Here is a 16,187-nt window from a genome sequence, read left to right on the forward strand (position 1 = left end):
GCAACAGTATACCTGGTCTTGGTCTTGGTCTTGGTATTGCAACTGTACACCTGGTCTTGGTATTGCGCTCCAGGTCTTGGTCTTGGTCTTGGTCTTGCAGCAAGAGTCTTGCAAGTCTCGCAGTTGCCCATTAGCCCATTACATATCTTAGAACAACGTAACAGAGTAGGTAAATTTTAAGCTTGAAATATTTATTCGTTAACAATATCGATGTAATAATATTGTTGCTAGGAGGTAAATTGTCGTTGTACCTATAGGTACCGGATACCGTACCGGTACCAATGAGTGTACCAATCAAACTGTGTTTTTTCTCAAATTTCGCATCATCCTGTGGAATATTCTAGCCTTTATAAAATACTGAAATTAATCCCTATTACAGTCTGATATTTTCTTAACAGTCTGTTTCTTTATTCATTTCCTTGGATAAAAATAAAGTTAGGTGTTTAATAACTAGCCATGTTTTTCATCAATACAGGCAAATTTTAAGGGGTAATTCTAAACAAACCGGTTACACGTATGCGCGCCATTGGTGAATATTAAAATCTTAATTGTATGTCAAAAATGCGTAATAACTACCTCTTAAAACCTACTAAATTTCATTCGCATATCTCAACCGGTTTTAGAGCAATAATTAAATCGCCAGTTTGTAAGAACAATTTTAACACCCTCTATTTCGGAAACGAAGCATTTGCGAACATACGTTTAAAAGCAAACTGTCATTACTTTTTGTGCCGAGTAATTACCTCTTAAAGTTTGCCATACTTATTTAAAAACACCCTGTATTGATGAAAAATATGACTAGCTAAAAAAAGTACGTAACTTTTTATTCTCCAACATAAGCGAATGAATCAAAAAACAAAATGTTAAGAAAATATGAGGCTGTAGTTGAGTTTTAATTTTAATATTTTATAAGCAAGAATATTCCATACGATGATGCGAACTTTGAAAAAAAAGCACAGTTTGGTTGGTACACCCGGTATACAATGACAATTTACCTGCCTAGCAATAGTATTATTACAGCGATATTGTTAAAGAATAAGGCTATAACATATTAAAAAAATCACTTCAATCGGACAACAGGTTTAGGAAATTCAAGACATAAAAAATGAAAAATGACCCGTTGTTAAGGTGGTGCGTTAATTTCTTGGAGTAGTGTAGTGTATATTATCACCAAACACAAAGAGTAACAAAAGAACAGTCGATTGATAAAACAAATGACCAGTTTAATTTAACTACAGAAAAAACTGCTACAGATGTGCTTTTGTCTTGCATACATTTCACTGTAATATTTCTTTGTTCAATACCTCGGTAGACAGTATATCGTTATTAAATATTTCGTTATTTTGTTAACACGGTATGTATAGCCAGCATTATTTGCATTAATGTGTCTGGTTATTAATACTTTTAAGTATTAGCCGCATTCTTTCAGTAAATTTTGTCTAACTGAATGAGGTCATTGCACAATCAACAGAAAAAATATACATAATAGTCCTACTATTCTATATACCGATAAGATATAATAGGTATATTTTTTATCAACTACAGATTTTTAACGACAATAGAGAGATATCGAAACCCTAAATTAAAAGTTCCTTTATTACAGGATCTTTTAATAAAGGACAAATATAGGATTTGTCTAATGAGAGTTATCGGAAATGCAGTTTTAAGGAATCTCTTATTTTGACAAATTACACATTAAATATTTTTGTAAATATAAAAATAACCTATAAAAATCTATTTGTTGACAAAAACATAAATATAAGTGAAGTTAGACGCCTTTCTTTTATCGTTTCTTCACATAATTTGACAAATTTGTCACATTTTTACACGTTACGTCAAAATAAAGGATCCTTTATTAAAATACTTTTGTCCTCTATTTGTCCTTAAATACGGGCGGCCTGTGTTTTATTACAGGACAAAAATAAAGGACGTGATACTGCGCTTGCGTATATGTCAAAATAAAGGATCTTTTACTAAAGGACGTTGTTAAATAGGGTTTCGATATCTCTCTATTATTGTCGGCATCGCAAAGTCGCAACGCAAGAATATTAATTTATGAATAAAGGCCGGCTATTCTCAAAACCTCTACAATTAATTTCAGAGCGAAGATGTCGTCTGCTGGGGAAGATTGTAAAAATATTTCATTTTTGCATTGTAATAATGATCTCTGAGTACGAGTCAAATGTGTCAAGTGTTATTTTAATAGATATTTTGATTCGCTATGTATGTTTGTGGTATTGTTCGTAATGAGCATAAGTCAAATTTTCCAAATTTTTGTTAAAAATTTTTTGCCTTTCATAGTGTATCTAAAAGAATATACCCGAAATAATATACTCTCTAAAACGACCCTCAGTTCTAACTGCAAGACGCAAGAGTCTTGCAGGCTTAGTCTTGTTCTTGCTCAAATCTTGCAGGGTAAGTCTTGGTCTTGCAAGACCAAGACTGCAAGACCAAGACCGAGTTTTTAGCAACACTAAATCAGACCAATACTTACATACGCAGCAGAGACAATGTGCCTCACACACAAAGATTATTAAGAAATTAGAAAAAACAATTAAGAATATTCGAAAGGAAAAATCCTTAGACGGATAATGGGCCCAATAAGAGTGGAAAACGGAGAAATGAGAAGAAGAATGAACCATGAACTAAGAGACATGATGAAGGGAAAATATACAGTTAGATTTATTAAAGCTCAGAGAATGAGATGGCTGAGACACATAGAGAGAAGGAAAAACGACCTGCTGATTAAGAAGATCACCAGATGGAAGCAAGAAACTCAAAGACCAAGGGAAAGGGCCAGAGAGAGATGGGAGGACCAGGTCATGAGAGATATCAAAAGCCTGAATAAGAGAAACGGGAGGGAACTATACACACATCGAAATGAGTGGAGGAAAATTGTAACAATTGTAACGAAAGCCAAATCATACAACAAAATTTGACAACACACAAGAAGAATGCAGAGTGATTCACCACGATAAGCGAATCAGAGAGCTCTAAGTAAGAGCAGCAAACATTCCATCCGCAATGAAAGGTCTTGATAATGATAATAAATCATTATATAGATGTTAATTTTATCTTAAACTATTTCTTCCAATTAATCGTCATATTATGTTCACATATATGCCTTTAGTCCTATAATTAGAATCCACTCTATTATATTAAAAATATTGCGTCATTTCCGCCAAAACGTGATTCAACTATAGCTTCGACCCAATATATCACCTCCAATCATTCTATGTGCTATAATAACTGATTTACGTTTAATTATGTAAAATTTATAATCACTTAACTACGCTCTAAATCAATCCACCAACTTCAACAGAATTAACGGTTTGGCAATAAAACACGAATATACGACATCTTGAAATCACAAACATATTTATAATGTCTCGAAATGCGTAATGCATTAGTGGGTAAGTGTATTGGTTCAATAATATCTGCACTGCTGCATTACGGATAATAAAAGTGAAGGAAATAGGAACGTGCAGGCAATTAGAGGCAGACGACAAAAAAGCGAAGATTAATAGTAGCGTTGACTGAAATGTTATCTGCGTTTTTCGATGTAGTGAGAATCTATGGACCTGTGGAAATCAGTGAATAAATCTCTGGACTCTAACGTATAGGTGTTATAAATATAGACATACGACATTTTCATAATTTCAAAGTAGAATTATGAAGCACACAGAAAAAAAAAACGATTTAATACACATGTCTTGTATTATCTATTTAAGAATCGTCCTCTGATGATATCTTCTTAGACTTACTATCAACATAACGATATTGTTCAATTTTTCACATGTAAAAAATATTTTTTTTTCGCTCTATGACTTCAATCATTTTCATCCCCAATTTAAAACTATTCCTTACTACTAAAATTAACCCTTACTAATATTCTCCTACTCCCTTCACCTCACTCCCTATCTATGTACAGACATTATGCATAAACATTGAAACAGAACTCTCTTCCTCTATCTAGTGTCGACCAGCGTTGGCGACAGTTCTTTTCACTGCTTTCTTCGCTTGAAGGCAAAATAAGCGCATCTTCCCCTCCAGCTTCAATCTCGGTACGAAAACCAACTCTCTGGTACTACCCAACCAAGGGTAAAGATCGCTCTGGTGTTAGCTTTCGTTGACAACACATCTCTTCAACTTTTCTCTGGGCCCCATTATCGCTGAACATACGCTTTTCCGCTCTCTGTAATAATACACTAAGCATCAAAATTAACGCACCACCTTAAAAATGGGACATATTTGATGTCTCGTATTTCCTAAACCTGTTGTCCGATTTTAGTGATTTTTTTAATATGGTATAGCTTTATTATTCAAGAATATCGATGTAACAATATTGTTCCTAAACAGATAAGTCTCATTGTATACCGGGTGTAAAAATTATAGTGTATTTTTTCCTCCAAAGTTTGGAACACCCTGTGGAATATTCTAGCGAATTCCACTATTTCCTTAGGCTTTATTAACATTTTGCATTTTCATTCATTCGCTTATGTTGGATAATAAAAAAGTTAGGTACTTTAACAAATAATAACGTTCTTCATCAATACAGGGTGTTTCTAAATAAGTGCGACAAACTTAAAGGGGTAATTCTGCATGAAGAAATAATGGCCGTTTGTGTTATAATATAAACATATGTCCGCAAATGCTTCATTTCTCCGAGATACGGGATGTTGAATTTTTTCTTACAAACTGACGATTTATTTATTGCTCTAAAACCGGTTGAGGTATGCAAATGAAATTTAGTACGTTTTAAGAGGTAGTTATTCCGCATTCTTTGACATACAATTAAGAATTTTATATTTACCATTGGCGTGCATACGGGTCATATTACCAGCTCATATTACCCGTATGCACGCCAATGGTGAATACAAAATGTTTAACTGTATGCAAACATATGCGCCATAACTACTTCTTAACACCTACCAAATTTCATTTGCATATCTCAACCTGTTTTAGAGCAATAAATAAATCGTCAGTTTGTAAGAAAAAACTCAGCAGCCCGTATCTCCGAAACGAAGCATTTGCGGACATATGTTTATAACACAAACGGCCATTATTTTTCATGCAGAATTACCCCTTAAAATTTGTAGCACTTATTTAGAAACACCCTGTATTGATGAAGAACGTTGTTGGATGTTAAAATACCTAACTCTTTTATTATTAAACATAAGCGAATGAATAAAAATGAAAAATATTAATAAAGCCTAAGGCTACAGTTTAGTTTTAATTTCAATATTTTATATACGCTAAAATATTCCACAGGGCGTTCCAAACTTTAAGGAAAAAACACACTAGCCTTGTTACACCCGGTATACAATGACAATTATCTGTTTAGCAACAGTATTATTACATCGATATTCTTGAAGAATGAAGCTAAAACATATTAAAAAATTATTAAAATCCGACAACAGGTTTGGGAATTACGAGACATCAAAAATATCCCATTTTTAAGGTGGTGCGGTAATTTTGATGCGTAGTGTATCAGACGAAAATCGGATATGTATATACAAACCATAAATCCGCTAAAAACAGTTAACCGACGTGTGAAACCGGCATATGTATTTGAAAACAAAATTTTTTTGTTGAACAACGTGTTTTTGTCGTAACTATCACCACAAAATTTGTTAAAATATACAGCAAAAAACGAAATACGTAAATACAGTAAAAGAAAAAACGAAGTGACTTTTTTTTCAAATTTTTCATTGTGTTTCAAAACTTTTAGAAATATTAACAATTTTTCTAATATTTATACTCTTTTATGACCCTTATAATATAATTTACAACTGAAATTCCGCTGTGTTTTGTTAAATTAGAGAAGGGATTCGTCCAACCTTTGACTAAATTCGCTCTGATCCCTTGCCGAGTTCCAGGAATACATTCGAGCGCTTCCCTCTAGATAATTTGGCATCAGCAGGAACGGTCCTGGGCATCAAAACTAAACGTAAATGGCGACAATACCAAACACTAAACACTAAACAGGAACAAAAACTAATGTGCGTGGAACATTTACGAAATTTAATTTTCCAGTCCAGCAAGTTTTATTGCAAAAATGTTGTTCGCTGGTCACTGTCTGAATAAATGACGATATAAGGTCCTTTTTACTGCTTTTGATCAACACTATTAACGGTGTATGGCCGGCAATTAGAGGGAACTAATTTTGTCGAACGAATCATATATTTACGAAACGCAACGTGCATTGGTTATTTCATATAGTTCGGCTTTGACTTTCCAAAACCGAAAATTTTTGTACATGCCGATGTTTCCAGTAGCAAAGTTACCTATGTGTAAATTCAAAGGTAAAAAGCTCAAACTTTGACAATATTCACATTTTATTTATTAAAATCTCAATAATATATTGTAAATAATATATCGATTTAGTAAAATGGGATTCCCTTTTAGACTGGGAGATATTATACATAAGTTCAGCCACGATTTTCTAAGTCCTGCCTTTTGCAATACTGGAAGGGTAGACGATGTACTTACAATCTGTGGAAACATCCACAAATTTCCTGTGACATTTTCCTGTAAAAATGAGATTTTCCCAAAAAATAAAAATAGGGTTTTGAGATGAATTTCTAAGTCCTGCCATATCCGTAGATGGACAGGATACTATCGATTTTATGAAGAAAATTTTTTGGGCAGGAGGGTTGCAAACGGGGTAACGGAGTATATATGTATACAAACATGTAAGAAAAATAATGAAATTTTCATGATTTTCTAGGTCCTGCCAACTAAATAAACTAAACATATTTATTTCAAAATGCTCAAAAAAAATATTGGCATGACGTCTCCTAATGTTTAAGTATACTTGTCCCTTGGAAAATTCTGCGGAAAATTTTCACCCTGATTCCGTGATTTTCTTAGTCCTGCCCTTAAAAAGTTATAATACTTAAATACAATCAATACCTTTTCGGTACTCGGCAGGAAGGTTAAATGGTTCTTGTAAGACGGCAGGAGTCCCAGATTTGTAAGAAAATTCGTGAAAAAGTCAACGATTTGCTGAGTCATGCCATTTTGCACATGTTTCAAGAATCTTAATATAAGTCTATTTACAAAGAGGCAGGATGGTTTTATGGTTATTTTGTATACAGGGTGGGGCATTAGTGTGACAAAGTCCAATTACTCGTTTGTCGTAAGATATACGAAAAAAGTTATTTAGGTAAAACATGGGCCACAGATTGGACTATGATTTAACAGTATTTTCTAATACACAGGGCTACCCGTTTTGACAGGGTGACACAAATTTATGTTTTTTTAAATGGAATACCCTGTATATTTTTACATTTTTGGATTCTACTCGATGTTCTCTTTAATAAAATATAGTGTTTTGAAATATTGCACGAGGTAGTTTAAAATACAATTACGTTTTTTTGTTAATTTTGTAGGAACATTCACACCCTATACATATTGTTAGTGATTTGATATCCAAACTTCTATTAATTTATGTTTAAACGATTTTTAATATAGTCTACTATTGTCAGTTATTAATAGTATACCAAAATGTTTAATTTTAGTATACGGGGTTGGTTGAAACCCGGAATGAGCATTTTCTGAGTTTTCTTAAATATAATGTATTTTAGTGTTATAATAAAATGATATTTTATGGTACCTTTTTATTTGTTAAGCATTTTCTATACCATATTTATATACTAATTTCGGCAGTAAATTGATACAGACAGATTACTCAGGTGGTTTTTGGGGTTTCTGAACAAGAATGTCACATTAGAACAGATCTTTACCTAGTGCTCGGGGTGACTGATATACACGCCATATTCTTAAATTTCGAGGCTTTCAGACACTAAAGTGATGCAAGTATATTACTCGAGGAGTTTTATGGTTGCTGAAGATGAATACGCCATCAGAATCGACCTCCAAAAACCCTCTAAATTCGAGATCAGTCACCCTGGGCACCATGTGCTCCGAGGGTCGGTTGTAATGTCATATTCGTGTTTGGCCATCCCAAAAACCCTCGAATAATCTGTTTGCTTTAATTTATTGCCGATATCCCACGAAACTCCAGATGACGTGCCTTAGCAGCAACTCTGGGCACTAGGTGATTCGGAGGTCGGTTCTGCTTGCGTATTCGTAACTCCATAAACCTCCCAAATAACAAAATGTTGCCCTTAATACACTGATTTTGACAGGTTTATGCACTTTTGGATGCATGTTATGCACTAAAATGCAATTTCCACCCATTTTTATATTGTACACCTTTTCCTGATGTTATCCTGAACACAATGCAAAAAGTTGCAAGTAGATAGGTGCTGTATTTAAAAATCGATTTATTCTGGTGTTGTTCGTGTTAGGACATTTTGCTATTAAATATAGGAAACAATATCAGGACAATATCTACAATCTTACAATATCAGGAAAACCAGTTGAGTGCGGCAACTTAGCGCCTGTTACATGCGTGTGTATATTGTGGGAAGTAAGAAGGCGGGATAAAATTGCTATGCAACAAAAATATATTGATAAAAAAAACAACGTTTCATGAAAATAAAACACGGCTTAACAAATGTTAAAGTCCGCCTACCAATGAAACGAGTGTGATTCATGCTCATAAAACATTTTTATTTTCGGAGAGTCGCATAAATGGCCGGACGTCTATTTGTTTAGCAGTGTTTTATTTCCATGAAACGTGATTTACGTTTCATGTTTCTTTGATGTGCGGCCTGCCTAAGGGAGCTAAAGCTCTTTACAGATGGCGCGTTGTAATTAGTTTTTTATATATCCAGAACGCTTCCATTTCGAAAGACAAAAACTGGTTCGCCTTTTTTCTTCCAGAGATAAATCGATTCCATCAATTGCGAATCTCTAGTACCAGTCATAAGAATCTGTTTTGTCTTTACCTTTTAGGTATTTTTGACACTAGATTATTAAATTGTGAGGTATTCTAGTACTAAAAGGTACTCCTGCTTTAAGTCAGTAGGATGCACGATTTTCTGGAAAAATCCATTTTAAAATTTTTCGTTTGTTGAATTTGAAAAAAATTTTAAAAAAATTAAAAAAAACGGTGTATTTGCCGACTCAAAGTAAGGGTAAATTTTAGTACTAGAATACCTCATAATTTAATACTCTACTCTCAAAAATGTCTAAAAATTTAAAGACCAATAAGTTATGAGATAAAATATCCCTTGATCTACCCAAGACGGATGCCTATGTCCAGTACTAGAAATTCACAATTGATAAAATCAATTCATCTCTGGAAGAGAAATAAACGTAGCAGTTTTCGTTTTCCTAAATAGAATTTTTCTAAATTCTTTTAAACTCAAAAAACCAAAAAACGAAAAATTTTTCAAATCGATTTTTCTAGAAAACTGCGTATTCTTCTGAGTTAAAGCAAAAATACCTTTTAGTACAAAACTATCCCAGAATTTAATAATACAGTGTCAGAAATGCTTAAAAGTTAGACAGAAAAGTATTCGATAAAATATCCGTTTCCGTACCCAAAACGGACCCCTTTGACCGGTACTAAAAATTGACAATTGATAATTGACATTTGACAATTGACCTCTGGAAGATCAATAAGTGTACCTGTTTTCGTTTTTCCAAATAAAAGCATTCTGGAGCTATTTTAAAGAAACTAATTACAAGACTTCGATATGCTTCTTCCAGACGTAGCATATCGAAGTAGAGGTCGTCCGCCGACCAGATGGTCTGATGACATCAAACGGATCGACAGGAACTTGATGCAGACAGCACAGGACAGAAATACATGGAGAAGACTGAGGGAGACCTATATCCAGCAGTGGATAGATCCGGGTTGAATTATGGCGATGATGAATTACAAGACGCCATCTTTAAAGCTTTCCACGGAAGCATTTTTGAACTAGGTGAATTGAATTAAATTTTCTTAAAATTATCTGAGGAATCTCCGGTTTTCGTTTGTTATGAGAGTTTCTGGACACCCTGTATAATATAATGGGTAGGTAAATTCCCTACTATAACCAAAAAGTTGTAAAAATTGTTTATTTACTTTTATTGCGTTTACTTAGATAAAAATATGATCTAATCACTTAAAATAAATGTTACAGTTTGCTATTAGATTTGAAAAGTGTGTAAAAATTCCGAGACATTATTCAGGAAAATAATATTTAATAGGATACGATTGCTTTAATGATATACAAATTAATTTTTTGTATTATTCATTTTTGCGGTTATCCTGCCAAGTTTTAAACGGTTTTAGATTAGTGTTTTTTAAGCATACTCGACATGGCATGACTCAGAAAATTGTGGTGATATGAATATGTTTGTATAACACCCTGAAATAATTTTACAGACACACAATTTAATTTTTTTTATACGAAATAACTATACAACCATCCTGCCTCTTTGAAAATAGATTTATATTAACCTTCTTGAGATATGTGCGAAATGGCATGACTTAGAAAATCGTGTAATTTTCCAAGAATTTTCTTACACATTTTTTAACTCTATATAGTAAAAAAGGTGTAACTAAACATCCTGCCATTTTGAATAATGTCTACTGAAATTATTTATTTTATAACAAAATTTATTTTATGACTTAGAAAATCACGGAACCAGAGTGAAAATTTTATACAGAATTTTCCAAGAAACAAGTGAAGTTAAACATTAGGTGACGTCATGCCAACATTTTTTTTTGGTCATTTTGAAATAAATATGATTAATTTATTAAGTTGGCAGGACTTAGAAAATTATGAAAATTTCATTATTTTCATTACATGTTTGTATATCTGTATACTCCCTTAGTCCTTTTGCAACCGTCCTGCCCAAAAAATTGTCTTCATAAAATATATAGTATCCTGTTATTCTATGGATATGGCAGGACTTAAAAATTCATCGCAACTCCCAATTTTTTTTCGTGGAAAATCTAATTATCACAGGAGAATGTCACAGGAAACCAGTGGATTTTTTCACAAATCGTAAGTACCTTCTCTAACCTTCCTTTATTGCAAAGGGCAGGACTTAGAAAATCGTGGTTGAACTTCTGTTAATATCTCCCGGTTTATTTGGAATATGATGGAAAATGTGGGAGTACCTAACCAATTATTGAACTTAATATTAAATATACAGAGTGCCCAGAAACTCTCCTAACACACGAATACTATAGATTCCTCAGATAATTTTAATTTAGCCCAATTCACCTAGTTAGAAAATGCTTCCTAATGGAGCGTTAGAGCTCTTTAAAGATGGCATCTTGTAGTTATTTTTTTTTAATACCTACAGAACACAGAACGCTTCTATTTAGAAAAACTAAAACTGGTACCGGTACGCCTATTTATCTTTCAGAAATAAATCGATTCCATCAATTGCGAATTTCTAATACCGGTATAGCGATCCGTTTTGGGTAGGGCAACGGATATTTTATCACATAACTTTTTTGTCTGTAACTTTTAAGCATTTTTGACACTGGATTATTATTGTGTGGTATTGTGAGGTATTATACTACTAAAAGGTACTCTTGCTTTAAGTCTAAATTTATTCAAAAATTTTTCATCTTCGAATTAAAAAAAAACTACATATTTAGAAAAACGAAAACTGGTACGTTTATTTATCTCGATTACACATTAATCGTTAAAAATGGTCGCCTTTGTCGCATTATCGCCCAAATGGTCTAGTGCTGGTGGTTACGACACGAAACTTGTAACAGAGCAATCCGAGTTCATATTCAGCCATCCCAATATTTTTTTTTCAATATAATTCTTTATAATCAATTACTTTTGGAAATAAGCCACAATTTTACCAAAAAATGATTTTATTAACGTTTCGAAGCCCAAATCGGGTTTCATTGTCAAAATACAAAATACTACTAAAATAAACAAACATGTTGCTGCTAAGTAAATAAATTCTTCTAATAATTTATTTGATCTGACTCATTTATATTGGCAATTCAGACGTATATTATACATTTTAAAGTAGAAGACTTTAAAATGATATCGCCAATATTTATGAGTTGCATTCCTGGGACGACTTTACTAAAAAATAGTTCATTCGATTACATGAAGTCAATCCCAACTCAAGAATATCCGTCACAAAAAATCATAGCATGTGATCTGTCTTTAAAAAGACAACCAAATGCAACGATGACAGTAAAATTCTCGCGTTAGAGATTCCATAGTAAATCACGAGGGAAAACTAGGAAAAAAACCTCGTGATACTATCCCGATATACCAAACTAATACCGAACTAATACCAAATTCTGACTTTAATATGTTTAAATTATAAATAATATTAATAATTCATAGATATAAGTACAATAAGTAATACTAAAATATAAAATTTGTACTAACTCGATATGTTATTGACTTACTAATCTTAAAGAGGAAGTCAATAGAAAGAAAATACCATGATTAGTAGGTCAATAACATATCGAGTTATTTAACAAATTTTATATTTTAGTATTACTTATTGTATGTCTATGTATTATTAATATTATTTATAATTTAAACATATTAAAGTCAGAATTTGGTATTAGTTTTTTGAAAGTAAATTAAATGTAAAACCAAATACTTACGATGTCGGGATAGTATCACGAGGTTTTTCCTGGTTTTCCCTCGTGATTTACTATGGAATCCCTAACGCGAGAATTTTACTATCATCGTTGCATTTGGTTGTCTTTTTAAAGACAGATCACATGCTATGATTTTTTTGTGACGGACATTCTTGAGTTGAAATTGATCTCATGTAATCGAATGAACTATCTTTTTGGTAAAGTCGTCCCAGGAATGCAACTCATAAATATTGGCGATATCATTTTAAAGTCTTCTGCCTTTATATCATTGCCAATATAAATGAGTCAGATTAAATAAATTATTAAAAGAATTTATTTACTTAGCAACAACATCTTTGTTTATTTTAGTAGTATTTTGTATTTTGACAACGAAACCCGATTTGGGCTTTGAAACGTTAATAATATCATTTTTTTGGTAAAATTGTGGCTTATTTCCCATTAAAAGTAATTGATTATAAAATTGCCACAAGAAAATAGCTTCAGAATAACAGTAATTCTTTATGTTCATCGAATGTACACTAGATTTTTTTCATACTATAGTTTATTTTTTAACCAGGAGGAGTAAACTAAAAAGACAGATTCACACCAAAGAAAGTCACTAGAATAATAACCAAATACATCTTCTTTTTTGGTTGATCAAGTCGGCCCTCAACGGTAATCCATAAATATTATATTAAATTAATACGTCGCTAAAGAGTTCCAAAGCCAACTGCTTTTTATATAAAAGCAGACTAACAATCTAAAAATTAAAGGAATAACACAGAAAACACACAAATTGCCGATATAATTTAATTAACGTATGAAATGTCACTAGTGTCAAAATTTGATAACTGTCATTACTGTCAAAATTTTATAACAGTGGAGTAAACTTGCCTGCGGTTGGACCAATTACAAACAAGCAATACAGCGCGGTAAATTTGAATCACTCCTCTTGGTTAAAAAACAAACCATAGACCATTTCGGCGATAACGGTTAAATGAATTATACTTTGGTGGTCGACAACTTCTAAAGGTATTGACAAGTAGTAGACTTGAAAGGTATTGACAAGTAGTGTCTGATGAAGTCAAGGTCAAATATAATATTTGAAGGTATTAGGTATAGGATTTATTGAGCTTGAAATATCGTTTTTCCCATAGAAAACTGATTTGAACATAATTATGATGCCTATGACTTGAGCGACCTGATCTATGAACTATGAACCTGATCCAGATATGAGGTATACACAGACGAGTCTGGAGTCCTCCTACAACCGGTTAGGTTGGTTACTGGTGTAATTCTTAGGTAGAAATTTTCAGTAATTGTCGAAAAACCAAAACTTTCAAAACTTAAAGCAAAGTTCAATATTTAAATTTTTCGGCTATACTGAGCCGTGTGTATATCTGATCGTAACCATTCAGGCACCATTTAAAAGCTGAACCTGAGATACATTTACCCAAAAAATATGCCGTGTTGTACCTACCCAGTTCTATAGCTGGCTTATAGGTGGTCAAAAGTCTCAAACTAAACGGTTCAGAATCTGCTCGACTCCCTCTGGAAACATAAGAAAAAAATTCAGACCGGTGTAAATTTGCACACATTTCCCCTTTTTAAATAGAAATTGAGCCAAATTTCTGAGCTCGGTAACTTTTGAATGGTATCACCGATTTTCAAAATTAGACATGGGTTGGAAAGGAAATGATCAATGCTTTCAGAAGCCGCCGAGGTTGGACTTACATTTTCGAAATTTTTTTAGGGTTTTGGGAAAGGGAATGAAAAACAGACCCCAAATGGGAAGGGCCGTAAAATCCATACTCTTGGACCAAAATGGATAGTTGATATACGGATTGGTGGGTCTTTTCCAGTGGCGTACTGATAGATCAGCGGGCCCTGGTTCTAGTTGAGATGCGGGCCCGTCCGCCCAATTAAAACACACATTGTATATATCAAAAGTTTTTAATAAACATTAAATATAAATCATCATATATTGTGTCATAGATTTATAAAAACTCAAGCTAATTTTAAACAGTAAATTAATAATAATCCTTTCCTTTTTCATACTGACATGACTCATTTTACTTCATTTTACTTTAGCAGTTTTTATAAATAATCAAACTTAAAAATTTTCTATATCTAAATTTCCAGTCGTAATTAAAAACTTTAATATCGGAAAACTAAAATAGCTTTTAAAAATGGACATTGGAATGATATTTTTATATGAACAAAATAGATTCTTAAATTGTATACGATAATTAAAAAATAAGTTAAATAATTACATACCAACCTCTAGGGATATTCAACGCTTAAATAAAAAAATATCAAAAGTAAAACCTTGGATAACGGTGGGGTTGATATCTTTAATCAAACGACGAGATCTTCTTAAAAAGAAATTAATAAAGCAATTTTCGCTAACACTTAAAATGTTGGTTATAAAAACTATAGAAATAGGCTTAATAGTTTGTTAAAAAAAACGACTTTTATCAAAATAAAAAATTCATGAAGCTGAAATAAAAATGTGGAATAAACATCTAAAAATATTGAACACATAGATACCTATATCAATGATCAGAGTAAAGTTTAAATAAATATTTTTTACTGAATCATTTAAAACTAAATTTAGACTTTAATAATATGAAGCGCTGTGCACATGAGGAGCGTTTTGATATTAGACCTGGATTCCGCGTAAGAAAGAAAAGTTGATTAATAGCAAGCTGAAAATTTGTTAATAGCTTAACGGTGTCTAGTCGGACAAACTTTGATGCACGGGAACACTGAAACAGGGGAAGTTTTAACTGTGGAGCATGATAAACGTGTCGTCCTGACAAGTTTATGATTGTGAAAAATAGCAAGTTGTTTTTAAGTTTATTCGATAGCCAACGTTATGTAATATAAGCGAAAATGTTTGTCCGACAAAAATGTTGGGCATTTTAACGAGTCCGACACGTAGAACATGTCACATCACAGGAATTATGTTGGTGATGAATAGCAGTCTGATTTTTACATGAGAGTTTGATGAAAGCTTAAAAAAGCAATTGGAAGTTCTGTCCGACAAAATTAATGGGAAGTTTTCGTAGCAGGACATTCTAAACAGGTAAGATATAGACAAAAATGCTGGTGATAAATAGCTTTCCGACAAAGACGAAATTTAATTAAGTAAATTATTCCTTACCAAGAATGACTGTTGTCGGAAAAAAATAAGGGGTAGATTTTGTAGTCGGACAATTTAAAAAAATAATTTTTGTTATTTCAATAAGGGGTGATTATTCTATGTCAAAAGTACCTGCAATCAATTACAATCGATATCTTTCGATTTATGTCAACATCATTTAGATACCTCACTGTAATATATTTATAGTAGATCAGGCAAATTATATTATGGATTGAGTGGTCTAGCTATCTTTGTCTGCCACATGCGCGGGATCGCTTGGTTAAAAGAGATAGATAGACCACCTATCGACTTTTTGCACTGTATTCCCTGTCTATCCTTATGTCTATGAATACATTTCCATTTAAGAAAAACTGTCACTTTTGACAATAATTCATAATAAATTGCAATCGTAACTTCAAATTTAAACTAATCGATTTATTTTGGCAGAAAATTATTTCTTGCCATGTGACATATTAATTACATTATTATTTCATTTGTAGAAAGTTGAGAAAAATTACGTTATACAATTTTAGTAATAATTTATTTAGGTACTCTTTTTCA

The sequence above is a fragment of the Diabrotica virgifera genome, chromosome 3 (genome assembly GCF_917563875.1).
Source record: "Diabrotica virgifera virgifera chromosome 3, PGI_DIABVI_V3a".
Lineage (NCBI taxonomy): Eukaryota > Metazoa > Arthropoda > Insecta > Coleoptera > Chrysomelidae > Diabrotica > Diabrotica virgifera.